This window comes from Lynx canadensis, chromosome A3, assembly GCF_007474595.2.
Source record: "Lynx canadensis isolate LIC74 chromosome A3, mLynCan4.pri.v2, whole genome shotgun sequence".
Classification (NCBI taxonomy): domain Eukaryota; kingdom Metazoa; phylum Chordata; class Mammalia; order Carnivora; family Felidae; genus Lynx; species Lynx canadensis.
Genome location: NC_044305.1, coordinates 40553910 through 40572010, shown reverse-complemented (window position 1 = coordinate 40572010; position 18101 = coordinate 40553910). Strand labels below are relative to the sequence as shown.

At 39.5% G+C, this 18101-nt stretch overlaps 1 long non-coding RNA gene across 1 annotated transcript in view; it reads right to left on the bottom strand.

Moving 5' to 3' along the window:
• Nucleotides 1-18101, bottom strand: part of LOC116737977 — a 779757-nt gene that overhangs the window by 66096 nt on the left and 695560 nt on the right. Inside the window, exon 3 of the long non-coding RNA XR_004343383.1 lies at nt 2284-2314. This is a non-coding gene — a long non-coding RNA (uncharacterized LOC116737977). The remainder of the gene's footprint in view (nt 1-2283; nt 2315-18101) is intronic.

Below are 18101 nucleotides of genomic sequence, written 5' to 3'. Positions count from 1 at the left end.
CAGTGAGATCATGACCTGAGTGGAAGTCAGAGGCTTAACCGACTGAGCTACCCAGGCGCCCCTCTCTTCACAAATTTTGAAAGCACTGGTTTAGGGAGATACATAAGGCACCTATTGTTCAGTCCAGAAAGAGTAAATGTTAACCTGCAAGTAATGGAATATGATCAAAGGCTCCTGAGCAGACGGGAAACATGCACCAAGTGGCATTTTAGAAAAATTAATCTAGTATGGTAGAAAATATAAGAAAGGAGGGGACCTAGAACCAGGAGATTGTTGTGAATATTTTCTCTAAATCCATTCTCACATGACTTACAAAGTGTTGTCGATTTTGTTTCCTTTTTAAAACTTTTCTCTTGAGCTGTGGACCAATTTATTTAAATAAAGTATTATTTCAGATCCAATAAATTGAGAGAGAAGTAAAACTTATCTGGATAATGAAGAGCAGAGCAGGGTTTGGAGCAAGAGTGAGAGAAGGACTGATCTATAATATGGGTACTGGGAGAGAATCAAGGACTAATCAGAAAGCTGACTTCACAAGGGACATAGGAAATAAATTCCAAGTTGCAAAATGCTAAATGGTCCACAAGAAAACTGGAGTAATTGGGTGCCTGGTGGCTCAGTTGGTTGAGGAGCCAACTCTTGATTTTGGCTCAGATCATGATCCCAGGGTTGTGGGATAGAGCCCCGTGTAGGGCTCTGCACTAGGACGGATTCTGCTTAAGATTCTCCCTCTCTCTCTCTCTCTCTCTCTCTCTCTCTCTCTCTGTCTTTTATTTTTAGAGAGAGAGGGAGCACAAGCAGGGGAGATGCTTGACTCCAGACAAGATGAAAGGGAGATGTGGGCTCTTGCGCAATCAAAACTTTGTATTTTACTGTTTCCTTTAAACAAATATTTAAGATCTCTAACTAGGCATCCCTAAGGTAGGAAGAATTGCCATGATAGAGATTATACAGATGGTCCAGTTATCCCTCTCCAACCCAGTGTCCATTGTGCTTCCATAAACATAAGCTATAGTGGAATCTAGAGAGGAAAAAAAGGCATGCCTTAAATTCTTAAATGATATGACCAAATCCTTCCTCATTTAATTTGATTCAGGCTTATATTTTCCATTTTATTCTCACCAAGATCTTCAAAATAAATACCATATTAAGAAGAAATAAATCTCCTACCTTTGACATCATTCTAGATATCTCTTCCCTGGAGTGATGAATTTAAATTATTTCTTTACATTTGTACATATTTTATTTTTCAGTTAAGAGCCACCATGTGAGAAGTTTGAGTTCATAAGGGTCTAATCTATTTTTCTTGATTAGAAAATTCTAAAATGAAAACTAAACCCCATGTTACCTTAATATTGTAAAACAGATTTAATAATGGCTTGAGGGAAAAAAGCACCAGGAAATGTCATTGTAGGTAAAATAATGTTTAGAGAGCTTTAGGTTAGTGAAAACAAGTGATTACAAGAACATTTTGCCTCTATCTGTAAGTGAAGCAGTCACTATTTAAAACAATCCCTCAAGACTAAAAATATATATGTGAATCACAAAAATTAATTTGTTTTTATCAACAGCCACTTCTTAGGGGTTTTTTTTGTTTTTTTTTGTTTTTTTTAAATTTTTTTTTTTTTCAGCGTTTATTTATTTTTGGGACAGAGAGAGACAGAGCATGAACGGGGGAGGGGCAGAGACAGAGGGAGACACAGAATTGGAAACAGGCTCCAGGCTCTGAGCCATCAGCCCAGAGCCCGACGCGGGGCTCGAACTCACGGACCGCGAGATCGTGACCTGGCTGAAGTCGGACGCTTAACCGACTGCGCCACCCAGGCGCCCCCTTAGGGTTTTTTTTTAAATTAAATATACTGATACATGCATGTGCATACATATCAATGCTTCCATTATTTTGTAGCTCACAACATAATAATGATAATGCTAGGCTTTATATGCATAATGATTCACGTAAGAGAAAAGCCTTACTTTATGAAAGAAAACCCTATTGGAGGTCAAATCTTACTAAAGCAAGATTTTTCATTTAACCAAAGACATTGTGCCACAGTGTATCAAATCATTACAGGTGGTATCCAATACAATAAAATCCAAGAACACAGAATACCTGAATAGCCTCTTCAGAGTCCACAGTAGGACTCAGAGACTCTACCTGCCTTTTGAGTCTCTTTAAAGCACAGAAAACTATATCCATCAGAGGACCTCTTATTTCTCCTGTTAGCCTTGCCTTTAACAACAAAATAAAGAAATACAAACATTATCAAAAGCTAGATCACTTACCATAAATGCCGGTTGAGATGCAGGGAAATGCCTGTGAATAAACCACAAAAATAACAATAAATTTTAAAGGAACAACTTTGCTGACATCATCTATTTCAGTATCTATTTGCTTGATATGGGATGTTCTCTATTCATATGCTCAGACCTCTGAAACCCTACTCAGTTGGAGAAGGAGACACTGTGGAAATGGATGTATCAAAACTGAAAACTTCTTATCAGCAGCAATCACATCAGCTCCCAAGAGTCAACTGTCAGATTTCCAGGAATCTTGTGAACCAACTGTTAAATCTAGTTATAATTAAGAAATTAAGTCATATAAGCCTGCAATGAAATGTTATATATAAAACAAATATTCAGAAATCATCTCATCACTTCCCAGTTTGCCACATTTTACTATTACCTCTGCTCTTGAGAAGACCTATGTCTATTATACATTTTATAATATGTAATATAATATAAATAATGAATATATTCTATAAATATAAATATCATATACATTTATAAATATATCATATGTTATATAACATATAAGTTATTATATATTATAAATTTTTAAATGCTTATTTATTTATTTTGAGAGGGAGAGAGAGAGTGGTCATGTTGGTAGCTTAAAGCTTGAAAACATTAATCAGCCTTCATATTGGACCACACTTGTGGGTCAGTGGAAACCACAGTTGGCTATAGATGCAAAATTTTTGTAACATTTACAAAAGTTTTTTAAGAATCAATCTGCTGTATAGAATTTATAATAAATAATTTATTATTAAATGTATAATAAATGTATTATATATAAGTATATATATTGTATTTTATTTTTATTTGTAATTTGTGTGCTAAACATTCTTTTTATCTGTAAAATTTTAAATACATGTATACATACATACATACTCATTTTTTAGAGTCAGGTTTGTTTAAATTGTATTTATTTATTTTGAGAGAGAGAGAGAGAATGCAAGCAGGTGAGGGGCAGAGAGAAGGAGAGACAAAATCCCAAGCAGTCAACACACCGTGACATTATGACCTGAGTAGAGATCACGAGTTGGACGCTTAACTGACTGAGCCACCAAGGCACCCGAGTTTTTTCACCATTTACAGACACACTACTGCTTACACCTTATGCAACGGACTGAATGTTTGTGTCTCCCCAAATTTATGTTGAAGCCCTAACGTGATGGTATCTGGAGGTGGAATCTTCGGAAGTTAAGGAGGGGGACGGTAGAGGCCCCATGACAGGGTTGGAGTTCTGATAAGAAGAGGAAGAGAGCTAGCACTCTCTGCTCTTCCCCTCCAGAAGTTATGATGAGAAGACAGCCATCTGCAAGCCCCTTTCCAGGTTTACCAGATCTGCTGGCATCTTGATCTCAGACTTCCCAGCCTCCGGAACTGTGAGAAATAAATGTTTGTTGAAGCCACTCAGTCTGTGGTAATTCGTGATAGCAGCCCAAATGACTAAGACCCCATATTTTACCTAGCAATATTTAAAGAATTTGACTGGAAGAGTGTAGGAACAAATGTGAATATACAGCTAACTCTAAATTAGGCTCTCTAACAGAGGAACATGATCTGAGCATAGCAATGTCCTCTGCCAATGTACCTCTGTGTAAATTTAATCAAGTTGTTTTCATCTTTCTGGTCTTTTTATTTTTCAGTTGAAAATGAAGATGCTAGCATTCACCATATAGAAATGGGCTGTAGAAATCAATGACAGAATTTTTGAAACATGTGACTGATACTGTGCTACAGAATCTAAGAACTGCAGCTGTTTGACTGTCATAACAAGCATTATTACTGAGCTCCATAATGATGCAATGTCTATCTTTTTTCTTTATATCTTTGGGTTAAGTGTGTACTATATTTTATTTTCCTTAACATTTTTATAGACTGTATGTTTATTACCTTTACATGGATGTCCTATTTAAAAAGTCACAATTTATGTGATTTTTTTGAGAAAGAGTAATACTGAACTCTTGAGCTCACCTATATGTCTGCAAAATGGTAAGTTTCTTTTTTCTGTTCCTTCACCAGGAACAGTGAAGTGCTACTGTTTCTTTTTTTTATGTTTTATTTTTGAGAGAGAGAGAGACACACACACACACGGAGGAAGACGGGGACAGAGGATCCCAAGTGGGCTCTGCATTGACAGCAGAGAGCCTGATGTGGGGCTTGAACTCACAAACCGAACTGTGAGATCATGACCTGAGCCTGAGCTGAAGTCAGACGCTCAAATGACTGAGAGAGTGTGAAACAAATCCTCCTGGAAATATTCTCATCTTTTTAAAGGCATTCACCAAGACCACTGACAGGCCTTTCTCTCCATGTGAAAACCAGCTGCATGCTCACTGTAAGCAATTTGATAGTAATAGAAAGGGTCAGAGTTCAGGGATGGCCTACCTGAAAATACAAATACAAATTAGAGAGGATTCAGGGTCATCCCCATGTGTGCCGTGCTCACTCATGTTCCATTCTGCTTTTTAAATGAGATAGAGGGAAGTGAGTCTACAGTTCATGCCCCAGGAATTCCATGAGAGTGAACTGAACACGTAAACACCCATCTTGTGATTGCAATAGAGAAAGAGAAAGGTTTGAGAATTGCTACACGGAGCCATCAAGCAGAGGCCAGAAGATACCATGTTTTCGACAAGCAAGCCCACTGTAAATTCCACCTGGGCATCTTTCCAGTTCACGATGTTGGGTAGTTTACTGAACTTTCCTGAACATCAGTTCCCTCATTAGTAAATGGAAACAAATGAGGAAATGAGACTCACTTCAAAGGGTCTGGGGGAAGCTTAGGAGAAATAAGGAACACAGAGCATTGAATCTGACAGATAGCAATATCTCGATTAATGCTGATTCCTGAGGTGGGCACTGGCATGGCCACCAAGCTCCCCCTCAAGGGGAAATTGTTGCCCTACAGCAGGGCTTCCCAGACTCAGCTCTATTGATATTTCAGACCAGATAACGCTTTGTTGTTGGGGGCTGTGTGGTACATTGTGAGATGGTTGGTGGCATCCCTGGACTCTCTCTATCCACTTGATGCCAGTGGCATTCCCCCCCCCCCAAGTTGTGACAATCAAATCTATTCCTAGGCATTGTCAAATGTCCCCTAGGGTCAAAATCATCTCTGGTTGAGGACAACTGCCTTAGAATCTGGGGTCTAGACCGCAGCAGTGCTGTCAGCAGACAGCCTCTATCAACTCTTCCAGGGATTGCCTCAGATGCAAAGGGCTACTCCACTCAGGGTCATACTCCTTCCGGACAGTCCACATCCAAAGACTAGTTAATACAGAGTGGCAAGGCCTTGGTTCATCTTAGCTCAATTCAGTGCAACACTAAAGGGCCCTACCAGCTCCACAGCTCCCAACGGGTTCAGTGAAGCCATCACTGGACTTGCATCATAGCACATCTTTCCCTCTACCCACTCCTGATTCCCTCCCCTCTCTTCTCCAGGTGTAGATCCCAAGGGCACATCTTAATAAACATCTTGCACCATAATCTTTGTCTCAGAGTCTGCCTCCTTGGTAACTGATCTAAGTCCCTTCCGTTTCCCTCTTAGGGTCAGCTATACGAGTCTTTTTTTCCCATTAGATCTAGCAGAAGAGAACATACTGAACAGTTAATGGCAACTTTCATTTGCCTCAGCTCCCAGCAATATCTTTGAATCAATCATGCAACTTGGTAATTGAGTCTGAATGTACCAACTGCCTTGCCTTTGTTAACAAGGACAAATAGCTTCATCGGAAAATGACATTGTTGCCTTGAATGTGAAGGCAAATGGTGGTGTAATGGAGGATGGCTTTGGTAATATTATTGCATTCATTCAAACAAAAAAGCAATGATAAAGCAGAGACTGAAATACAGTATCATGGAAAAAGTTTGTTTTATGTAAAACAACCTTGCATGTAATTCATCCAAACTAAATCTCCTCCCTTAATCACTTTTTATTGAGAGACAGGGAGAGGGAGAGGGAGAGTGAGGGGGAGAGGCATGGGAGGGAGGGAGGGAGAGAGGGAGGGAGAGAGAGGGACAGGAGAGGGGGGAGAAAGAGAGAGAGGAGAGACAGAGAGATTGAGAAAGAAGGTGAGCAAGTGAGCTCATCTAAGGGATTTTACAGCACATAGTCTGTGTTCTTTGCCATAATAATTTTCTGATGGTGTCACCAGAAGTGAGTAGCATGGGATTTCTTTATTTCAAAGTTTGGTTAACATAACCACCTCCCACAAAAATCCTCTTCTGTGGAAGAATGATAGATTGTACCAAAACCCAGCCAATTAGCCTGGTTTGTTTCAAGTGCACATAACTCAGCAGTCACCTGTGGAACTTGGGGAATGACATCACCAGCCAAATTTGTAAGGCTCCATATTCTCCTTACAGAAGCCCCAGGAGCAAAAGTCTCCATGCTAATCAGGCCCCAGCATATAGCCATCAGAAACTTGTTTCGTAACACTTGACTTTTCAGCATATTTTTCTATGTCAACACGCACTTGCTTTCTTGGGGGAAAATAATAATTTGACTTGGAGAGTGAGACAGGATATTTCTTTTGTGAAATTGTAGACTGAGCCACTACCTGGAAAATACTTCCCTAACCCAGCATGTTGGTTTCAAGTACATTTGTAAACACACTGAAATCCTTAAGGCTGTAGACTATGCCTCCCATTCTCTTGAACATCTATTTCCACTTCTCCATTTGAGGCAAGGAAGGAAATACCCCCACTGCCTTATCTTGATTCTAATAGTGCCTCAAAACTCAGGCAATAAGCCCTAAACCAACATCATAACCATCCCTTGCTTTTCCCTGACGCTTGATTCTTGGTTAATGCTTTCCTGTAAAGTGGGAATTTCTTTCTCTCTTCTTCTTCTTTTTTTTTTTTTTTTTTGCACTTTTTAGGACCACCAGTCCTTAGAAATCAAGTTTTTTTTATTTATTTATTTATTTATTTATTATTTATTTTAATTAATTAATTTATTTTTTCAATATATGAAGTTTATTGTCAAATTGGTTTCCATACACTTTCTCTCTTCTTTATCTATGTTCTTTGCCATCTACTCATTGCTTATGCAACAGCCTTGCCAGCTGGGTAGGACTAACTCCGCCTTCAGCTGCACATGAAGGTGTCGATTGAACTAAGTAAGTAGCACACATCCCCCTTAGCTACAAGGAGAGATGGAGAGTTCTGATATCTGTGAGCTGCTGGTGTAAATTAACTGTAAATTGTTCCCAGTCTTGAGAATCTTTCAATTGCTGAGCCAACACTTTATTGTTTAGTCAGTTTTAGTTAGATTTTCCATTATTTGCAAGCAAAAGCATGTTACCTGATACACCTTCCATTTAACCATTTTTAATTATATGTCCCATTTCACTGAGGAAGCCATTGATTGTAAGAAACACCATTATCTTGTTGTACTTTGTGTACCCCTAAGAGGAAGCTCTATAAGTTGAAATATAACACATGTTTTCTTACCATTTAGATTTTTATTGTATACTTAACTGAAATTGCTAGTTTGCCTTTATTTAGATAATTTCTTAAATCACATCTTGCTCTAAAGAATAGATTAAAAGAGATAAACTGGTTAAGTTTTCCTAAAACTTGTCCACATTCAGAGTCCCGTACTTCTGAATCACTTTTCACTGCAGAGTCATAGGCAAGAGTTCTCCACAGTTTCATCTTTGTGCTCTCAAGAAAGGTGTTGTTGATCCAGTTCTTCACAAGAGCTCCACTGTTGACTCTGGACTTTTCTTCTAGGCTTCTAACTCCTTCTCTGAAAATTTTGAAGCTGGCTCCATCTCTGTTGCCAACAAAAGTTTTCAGACAACAGCCAAACACACACCTCCTTCTCATATGGCCCCTAATTGGTTGACGGACTGAAAGTCAAGAGGTTGCAGCTGAACAGTAAGTACACTGGGAATGATAACCAAGTGTACCCATGTACAGGCAGCAAAAACTCACCACGACTATCATTGACCGTAAAATATCCCAGGCTATAGGAGACATCCTACTTTCAAAGAAGATAGGATATGGGTTATGAGAAAATGAGCATCTTAGAAACAATGAACATCAGGGTACCATTCTTTGTCTTTAGGTGTTTAGTTATCAGCATAGTGGGTTGTGCCATAGCCCCTTATCCAGAATGCAGGGTATTTGATTATTTCTCAAACTATGATATGCCTAACTCTAGTATTCAAGATATTTTGACATGGCAAATAGATAGTCATTACTCATTTCACTGTAATGTCTACATATTATTTTGATATACCATATCCCCATTACTTTTTTCAAGCCTTCATCCCTCCTTGTACCTACATGCTTTACCATGTGATTTTGCAGTTGCTCCACTAGGGGAAGATGTATTTTCCTTGCATCACTGATGATGGACTGAGCATATGACTTAGTTTGGTCAATGGGATAATAGTAGACATGACATTTAGAGTTGAACTTTTATATTCCTGACTTTAGAGGAGAACGATGAGAAGAACATAGCTCATGAAGCCTGAGGCTGAGACAAGTAGAATCTTAAACCAGCCTAGGGCAGCTGTGTTATCCCTGTGAACCCACAGGTGTGTGAGCAGGGAAGATGTGCTTGTCATTATGTCACTAAGTTTTGGGGTTGTTTGTTACACAGCATTACTGTGGCAAAAGCAATCATATAAATATGCTAAAACTCTAAGTCATTGTAATGAATTATAAGAAGGAATACTGGTTTTCCACTTAGGGTGATATTATAGTTTCCTTTGAGAATAAAAGTACTTAAAGAGGCAATTAAAATATTAGATAATCATCATATTAGAAGGTGAAATGTGAATGTTTAAAATTAGGGAAATACTAATGCAGTAGAAATCTGAATTGGAATGCAAGAGATCAGAGTCACTCATTAGCTTTAAATCTGAGAACCACCAGTGTATCTTTTCCGTGCCTCTGTTTTTCTATCTATGAAAAGAGCACAGTTGGATTAAATGCTTTATTCAGCTATTTAATTCTATGATGCTACAAAATGGCCTCTTATCATACTCTATAGCTCAGGATAAAGATAACAGAGAGACAAGGAATTTCATTGCATCCTGAGTGCCTTACAGTGTTTGGACATGGGGGGTGGCAGCATGGCAAAAATAAGAGTTGCCATTATTTTAATTACTATAATGTGCCAAGCACTGGGCTAAGAGCTCTATGTATATTACCTGATTCATTCTCATGAACAATCTTGTGATAAAGAACATATTACCCTTTTTAATATACATGGGGACCAGTAAGGTCATGGATGCAAAGTTGCTCAAGATCACAGAAAGGAATACTACATAAGGGATCTATCTATCTATCTATTTATTGCATAAGGAATAATGATCTATCTATGTTTTGCCTTTAATACTTCTTAATTATATAAGTAATGTTTGAATACAGTCCCAAAGTCTCAAACAAGACTGGTGTAGGCAGAAATCAGTGAGAACTTCTCCTACAGTCACATCCCTCCCTTCCTCTCACTAAACTAGAATGCCCTCCCTCCAAGGCCATCGTGGTCAATAGTACGGTGAGCAGCATCCCACTCCACGTATTTACATTTTAAAGCCGAAATAAAATTGGGTCTTTTTCCTGATCTCACTTCTCTACTCACTTCCCACCACACTTTAAATAGAACTTGAAGTCCAGACCATGGCCTTCAAGCTCCCAGTGATCTGGCTCCTAGCTTCCTCTCCCCGCTCCTTTCCTTCCATTTTTCCCTTTGCTCACAGAGTTGCAGCCACACTGGCCTCCTTTTGCTCTCCAAACACACAAAACACAATCCTGCTTTACGGACTTTGGCCTCGCTGTCCCCACTGCCTGGCACATGTTCCTTTTAGATCTCTGATCAAATGTCACGTCCTCAAAGAGGCTCTTTCTGGCCTCTAAATTACCCTCTATTGCCTTAGGCTGCTTTGTATCTCTTTATGACTCCTACACCACCTGACACACAGTTGTTTGCTGTTCTTTGTGTCCTCACTTTCAGTTCCCCCACTGGCATGCAACTCCCAAGAAGACTTTGGTTTTACTTGTTGTCGTATCGCCGGCACCTAAAATGTAGCCTACTACTCAATAAATAGCTGAATCTTTGAATGAATACACAAATGAGTTCTAGGGCATATATAAACATTGTCATATATTCTTTTTCTACACAAATTAGAGCATTCCCTGTAGTTGATGTTTTGATATTAGCTTTCTTTTTTCATGTCCTCGATCTTGGTGACCCTTTAATGTCTGGGCATATTGATCCACCTCATGTTTGTAAGGTCTACATACTATTCTATGGCATGGTTACACTGTTCATCTAATATTGCCACATTGATGAATATGTAGGTTGTTTGTAACTTTTGCTGTAACAAACCTGCAATACACATTCTTGACTTGCCTTTATGTACTTAACAGTATTCTAGTAGGATCTATTTCTAGAAATGAAATTAACTTCTTTAACCACTGGGTTAAAAAAAAGTGCGTTTAAAATTTTGAGAATATTTACAATCTACTGCCCTCAAACATTTATTTTTCTCATATAAAACCTCATCAATAATAAAGAAAATTATTTAATTCCACTTTTTACCCACATTGCATGGGTGAACAGAGCAAAGGATGCTCTCTCGTTAACAAATTGCACTGGAAAATGCAAAGGCTCCCCTCTCCAAGGCTAAATAACCTGAAGGCCAAGGTCATTTAGAGGAGACTGTGAATGAGATCACATGGAATTGGCCAGTGAAATGTTTGAAGTACATTGTGCAAGCTCACCCAGGCACCATAATTATAAGCAATAACTTTGTTTTTGTTTTCTTCATTATACCTTGGAAATAGCTGTCATAAAGTCATTTATTGCCAGCTGCTTTCATGTTTATAACTACAACTCCACACAGTATAAAACAAACTATTACATAGCTATGAATAGTAGCAATCCTCTTCCAAACTTTATATTTTCCAAGAAGACAGCTGGATTAGTTCCACTGTGAATTTATTAGGATGCAAAATGTCAGAACAAGCACAGAGAAAAACTTTCTTTTTGCCCAAGCTTGCTCATGTGACTGGTAGGAATGTTTAACTGTAAACGATACATATGTGAAAACACGAACAGGTCACTATAAACCTGCTGAACTCAGAAGAATGTTCATTCTGTTCCAAAATGTCTACATCTGTAAACTCCCTTTATGTAGAAGCAAAAGGAAGAAACAAAGGTTAAAAAAAAGAAAAAAATGGGGGCACCTGGGTGGCTCAATTGGTTGAGCATCTGACATCTGCTCAGGTCATGATCTCAAGGCTTATGAGTTTGAGCCCCACATCGGGCTCTGTGTTGACAGCTCAGAGCCTGGAGCCTGTTTCACATTCTGTGCCCCCCCCCCTCTTTCCTCCCTCGCTCATGCTCTGTCTCTCTCTCTCTCAAGAGTAAATAAAGGCTTAAAAAACAAAAAAGAACCACCCCCCCCCCAAAAATAAAACCTCTTATCAACAGCAAAACACTTGTGTAATATGAAAGCTCCTACTGGAACAAAAAGTCCCTAAAACGATGACTTTCCAAAAGTCTAATTACCTCTAATTTTGTATCCCCTCTCCATCTTCCTTATAATTAAGGACAGGTATCAGGCCCATGTTACATCCCTGGCACCCATGGGTGAGGAGTATGTATGTGGGAATGCTGTGTGATGACCCTTCCTGGGCAGAGCCAGGAGAAACTGAGAGAAGAGTCATCATTTCAGATCCCCTGAGGAATAAATTACCCACTTGAGTATGAATGGCCCACAGCTCAAAACCACTGGCAAGATCTAACTGTGCCTGCAGGAAGGGGCCTTCCTGGATGAAGGATTGTGCGCTCACTGAGGACATAGAGCACTGCAAGTATAGGACTTGTGGATCTTTGAGCTTTCCTCATTGTGACTGCACAGGGCTCCATCTGTGTCCCATCCTTCACCATGCCCACATGCCCCTGCCCTTGGTCCTCCCACACAGCAACTATCATAGACCCACTTTGCTAGAGCACTTGGAAGAGAAAGAGGCTGGAAGTCAAATCCCAGTGCTAGTCCTTAATGAATGATTGATGAGCAGGGTGTGGAAGAGTAGGATAAATACTAGCATACCCTTACCCTACTAAGAAAAATGCTAAGTGTGACTTCATCATCTAGAAACTACCACCATGGGATTTTGCAGTCACCTGGGATTTGGCCTAATATCTACCTTTCCCTTCCAGTCCCAGTGCCTCACATCTCACCTGAGTTTTTCTTGGGATTTTCCTAATAAATCCTTTCCCCAAATCCTCACTTCAGAGTCTGCTTCTAGAGAACCAACCCAAGACATCTGTTATTACTATTTACCTTGATGTCACTGGCTGTAAAACCATTAAAGCAAAATAGACCTGGGGGTTAATTTGGGAGAACCTCTAAGGAAATAAAATACATGGCCATCCCAAGTCAGTCTTGGTAAGAATGAGAAAAAACAAACAAAAACAAATAAACAAAGCAAGCAAATCCTTGTGAAGCCACAAGAAAGAAGAAAGGGCATCCTCAAGACCATGAACAACTTGAACAACTGAGACCTGGCTCAGAGCCAAGGAGAGGCTGTCAAGAACATACAACTAGGAGGAAATTCAGAAAGTGAAAACTTAGGGGGCACCTGGCTCGCTCAGTCGGTTGAGCATCCATCTTTGGCTCAGGTCATGATCTTGCAGTTTGTGAGTCTGAGCCCCGCGTCGGGCTCTGTGCTGACAGTTTGGAGCCTGGAGCCTGCTTCAGATTCTGTCTCTCCCCTCTCTCTCTCGGCCCCTCCCCTTCTCACACTCTTCCTCTCTGTCTCTCAATGGTAAATAAATGTTTTAAAAAAACCCTGCTTTTAAAAGAAAGTGAAAACTCAGGGAGAAAATGGTGGCCCTGGGACTCTGTCTTCCATGCCAAGCACAAGGCCCCACACAGATTGTGCACCATGTAAAGTTTTGTTAATACAAATCTAAAATTCATGGTTTTGAGTCAGTCCCTGCATTCTCTTAATAGTAAGTCGTGTCTTAATATCTGTCTTAATTAGAAAGTTGAAGATATGACTTCTAGAGAAACATTAAGAAAACCCATTAACAACAAATAACCACAAAACAATGAACACAGATGTTCTCATAGAGGAGCAACCCAGAAGCCTTGACACATTTAGATGATGAGGTGACATTTTCTAAGAGTCTATGGATTGGGCACTATAGAGTAAGTTGACAATTTCCCAGCCAACCAGTCTCACATCTCCTTCTAGGCCTCACTAACAAACCGAACAGCTTTTAGAAGGAAGAGAGAAAATTCATATTCAACAAGTATTTACTGATAGACCATTGATACTGACAAAATACCGGAGTATCCAGAAGCTTCAGCTATCTATCAGGTTTCTATCTTCCTATGGCTTAATAAAACAAATAAGAATAAAGATGCCACCTAAGAAATTCTAAAGCTTCCAGGATGGTTTCACATGGGCCTTGCTGTCTCTCAAAATAACCATGTAAGGCTCACAGGAGGCATTATTATTACTCTCCCCAGCTGGGATAGGGTGCCACACAGTGGCCAACAGGAAGGTTAGACAGAAACCCTACTGTTCTTGACTCAAAATTCTACTGTACTTCCTGCTGGAACATAGAGGTGGTGAGGTCAGGAGAGAAGATGGAGACAGGTGAAGAGTCCATCCTGAGCATGCTTTCAGTCCTTGAGAAAAAACTGGTTGGAGACGAAGAACTCTTTATCAGCAAGAACGCAGCATGAAAACCCATCTAGCACTAGCCACCATATCTTAAGAGTGATAAATCTGCTGTTAAACTAAAGATTAGCTAAACAGGGTAACTGAAGATTAGGACACTTTGGAACCATTGCTCTGTTCTATTCAGATGACTGACGATCAGGATACTTTGAGAACCACTGTGTTAGTTTATTGTAACCAAGATTGGTTCACCCCAACCCCCACTGCTGCACCAGGCCATTGTTGCCCAGCCTGCCTCCACCCCATATCCAGCACAGACTGTCTCCCACTAAGATGAGCTACGGTCTTTTCTTGTCTATGCTTGTTAATCTGTCACAGACCACACAATTATAAAGAGAGAAGATTTCTAGATTATCAACACATATGTAACTTTTATTCCTGCAGACTTTTTTGACACCTCTCTTCCATCTCTTACAATGTCAGCATGTTCTCTCCACAAAATGGGCAATTTCATTTCAGCCCCTCCATAATTTCATGGTGTGAACTTGAAAGCATCATATAGAAAAAGAGATGGTTTTCTATATGAATATAGCCACTTCTTAAGTCAATTATATATGCAAACACTTGACTCTATTTCATATTTAGGAGAGTCAGGTGAGATTCTATTGACGGTTGCCTGGGACCTAAACTACAGGGTGGTTTGTAAAGAATAAGGGCTTTAAATAAAATGAGTTGTGATTATGCAGTGTGAGTCAATATGTAAAGGTAATAAATTCTTCTTTCCTTAGTCACAAAGGAAGACATTAGTCAAGCCTAATGAACACTTTATATTTAACAAGGGAATTAATTAGGGGATAATGACTAAGAAAGAGGTGTCTGAAGGACGCACCCTGTAGGAATGACTAAAATAAAGGAAAGCAGGAAAGGAAAAGGAAAGGAAATTGATCGTAGTCATATTTTCCAAGTTCAAGAATTGCTACTCATGGCCTGAAAATGGCTGTGCTTTGTGGTCCATCAATCACTGTGAAGAGTTTTATCAACTGGAGTCTATTATGGAAATAAGCAAAAAGAAAAAGACCTGAGCAGCCAGTTTGCAAGGAGATGTCTGACAGCTCAGGCCCCAGGATGTGACTTATTTGTATACATTTCCCAGTGATCACTGCATTAATCCAACCAGAATTCTACCAGAGCCACAAGGAGGGGAGGAGGCAGCTGGCCTTCAAAGTATACACTGAGGGTCAGTGTATACACAGTTGAATACACTGTGGAGTTGGCTGCAGCACTGGGAGATGAACAAACCATCGGGATGAGAAGACCAAGCTTTACAGAATGTGACGTACCCATTATTCACTAATAAATAGTTAAAACTAAATGTCTTTGTACCCTTAAGGAGTTAATGTATGCACTAAGAGAGTCAATGAGAGGGTCACACGTGCATGGATGCATGGATAGATGGGTGAAATATAGCAAGATAGGACAGATGGGTGGATGAATGGATAGATAGAACAATTCTTGATTTAGAGATGACTTTTAGCTTCTACCAGCTCTGCTAAACTTTGACTTCATTTAAAGTATAATTTCACAAAGTGAAGGATTTATTTTTTAACCACAATCTCACAGTTGCATCTTGATTAAAGACAAACAAAATAAAAACCATCCATAAGAGGTTGTAATTCTGTCTCAGATGAAACTTATTACTACAGCCAAGCATTATATTCCTTTCAAGTGTGTAAAAGGATTTCTTCCCACTGTTTTCTTCTTTCTCCATATCACTGTTTCTTCTTTTTGGGATTCTCTGTAAGTGGGGCATATCTTTGATATGGAAAAGAATAGCTATATTAATATAACACATGTCATTTGATATAATTGAGAAAGGTTTTTGAGGACACAGTAAGAAACCAAAGATTAGGCAAGGCTTCTATGCTAGAGATTTATTTCCCATAATTTCAAAGAGCTATCCAAGTTTCCTCCACCTTTTTCAACTAACATTTCATCATGAGATCCCTACCTCATGCCTAGCTGCAGAAGCTATAAAGGAGCCTTTTGGGCCAATCTTCACACTACTTTTCTGGATTTTAGTGTTCTGCTAAAAGCACAGGTATCCTACAGGTGCAACTGACCTTGGTAGATATCTGTTCCAACTACCCCAAGCATGGTTCCCCTCCCTACCATCTCTGATCTGGCTCAAAAAGGCTCCACCTGAACTTCTCCTGGGATGGGAAGCTCACTGTCTCAGAAAGTGTACGAACCAGTGCTTCTCAAACTTCAATGTGCATCCACTCATCTGAGCATCTTGCTCAAATGCAAATTCTTATTAGGTAGATCTGGGGCAGGCTGAGATTATGCATTTCTAACAGTCTCCCAGGTGATGTTAAGGTAGTTGATCTGGGTACATTGATAGTAGCAGGTGACTAGACAATAATATCACTTCAAGTACTACTTTTCAAGATAGCATGGAATGAATTCCAACCTTGAGAAGGCTGGGAGGAAATTGTTCTCACTTAACACATGGATACCTGAAGAAGCAGAGCTTCCAGAGCTACATAGAAGTCAGTAACAAACCAGGAAGAGGACAGATGATGAAGTCCATGCTCTTCCATCCATGCCTGCACGTTCCCACAAAACTGCCCTGTTTAAACACAGGACTCCTTTCATCATGATAAATACCCTTATTCTTCTGCTCACATGAAATGTCAACTTCAGAACCACAACTGTTTCACAGTGGGACTATTTTTTCTGTCTCTATATGCACATGTAGTGTCTTTATTTTATTTTATTTTTTAATTTTTTGGAAAAGTTTATTTATTTATTTTGAGAGAGAGAGAAAGCGTGAGTGGGGGAGAGGCAGGAGAGAGGAGGGAGTGAGAATCCAAAGCAGGCTTCACGCTGGCAGCATGGAGCCCAACGCGGGGCTCAAACTCAGGAACTGTGAGATCATGACCTGAGCCAAAGTCAGACACTTAATCGACTGAGAACCCAGGTGCCCCAATATATTTTAGATCCATAGTCAATGTATTCCAGAAATTAGACTATACTAGTTCTCAAACATTACTGTGTAGGCATTTCACTAAGGGAATTTGTTAAAAAGCAGATTCTGATTCAGTAGGTCTGGATTGAGGTCTTAGTTTCTGCATTTGTTTTTTTGTTTTTTTTTTTTGGTTTTTTTTTTAATTTTATTTTCAACGTTTATTTATTTTTGGGACAGAGAGAGACAGAGCATGAACAGGGGAGGGGCAGAGAGAGAGGGAGACACAGAATCGGAAACAGGCTCCAGGCTCTGAGCCATCAGCCCAGAGCTCGACGCGGGGCTCGAACTCACGGACCGCGAGATCGTGACCTGGCTGAAGTCGGACGCTTAACCGACTGCGCCACCCAGGCGCCCCTAGTTTCTGCATTTGTAACAAACTCTCAGATGATACTATTGCTGCTGATCTTGGACTCCACTCTGAGTAACAAGAGTTGAGATTGTTACTCACTAAACTTTCCCACTTCTGATCTCTGCTCATGTTAACCCTTATATCAGTAAAACTTTAGACACAAACAACAGGCAGCTTAACTCCAAGTAGAGCTCAAAAAAATTATTTCATAATAAAGAAAAATCCAGCAATATGTATAGCTTTATGTAAGGCTTAAAGCAGCTTCTTATGATGTTTCTAATTACTATACTAAGTGACTGACTTAGGCTAATTGGTTGCCATGACCACATGTGTGGACATATATAGTTGAGAACATGCTACCTGGTGAGGTGAAAGTCAAGTCAGGTGCTTTTTTGGGGGGAGAAGGCTGAGACAAAAGCTGAGGTGTCCCTTCTTGTCAAAATTGCAAGTGGGTTGAGAGTAAAACCCTATGGAATAATTTCTGTGAACTACTTCTACTCAAAAACTATAATTCAGTAATCTGAGAATCTTTCAAGAACTTGATCATACTTGGAATGCATAGATTATTAAGGCCTAAAAAAAATACCTGCAAACATACATTATTGTGTCTTGCCTTTAGATTGAAACATAAATCTCTCAATAATTTATATTTTTAAAAGTTCTATTAAAGATTCTTTGAACTCTCAACCTATATTTAATAACCCTTCCCAACCATCGATAAATTTTCCCTTGTGCAGTATTTCCTTCCCTCTACCGCCTCTACCTCCACTTTTTCCCTGT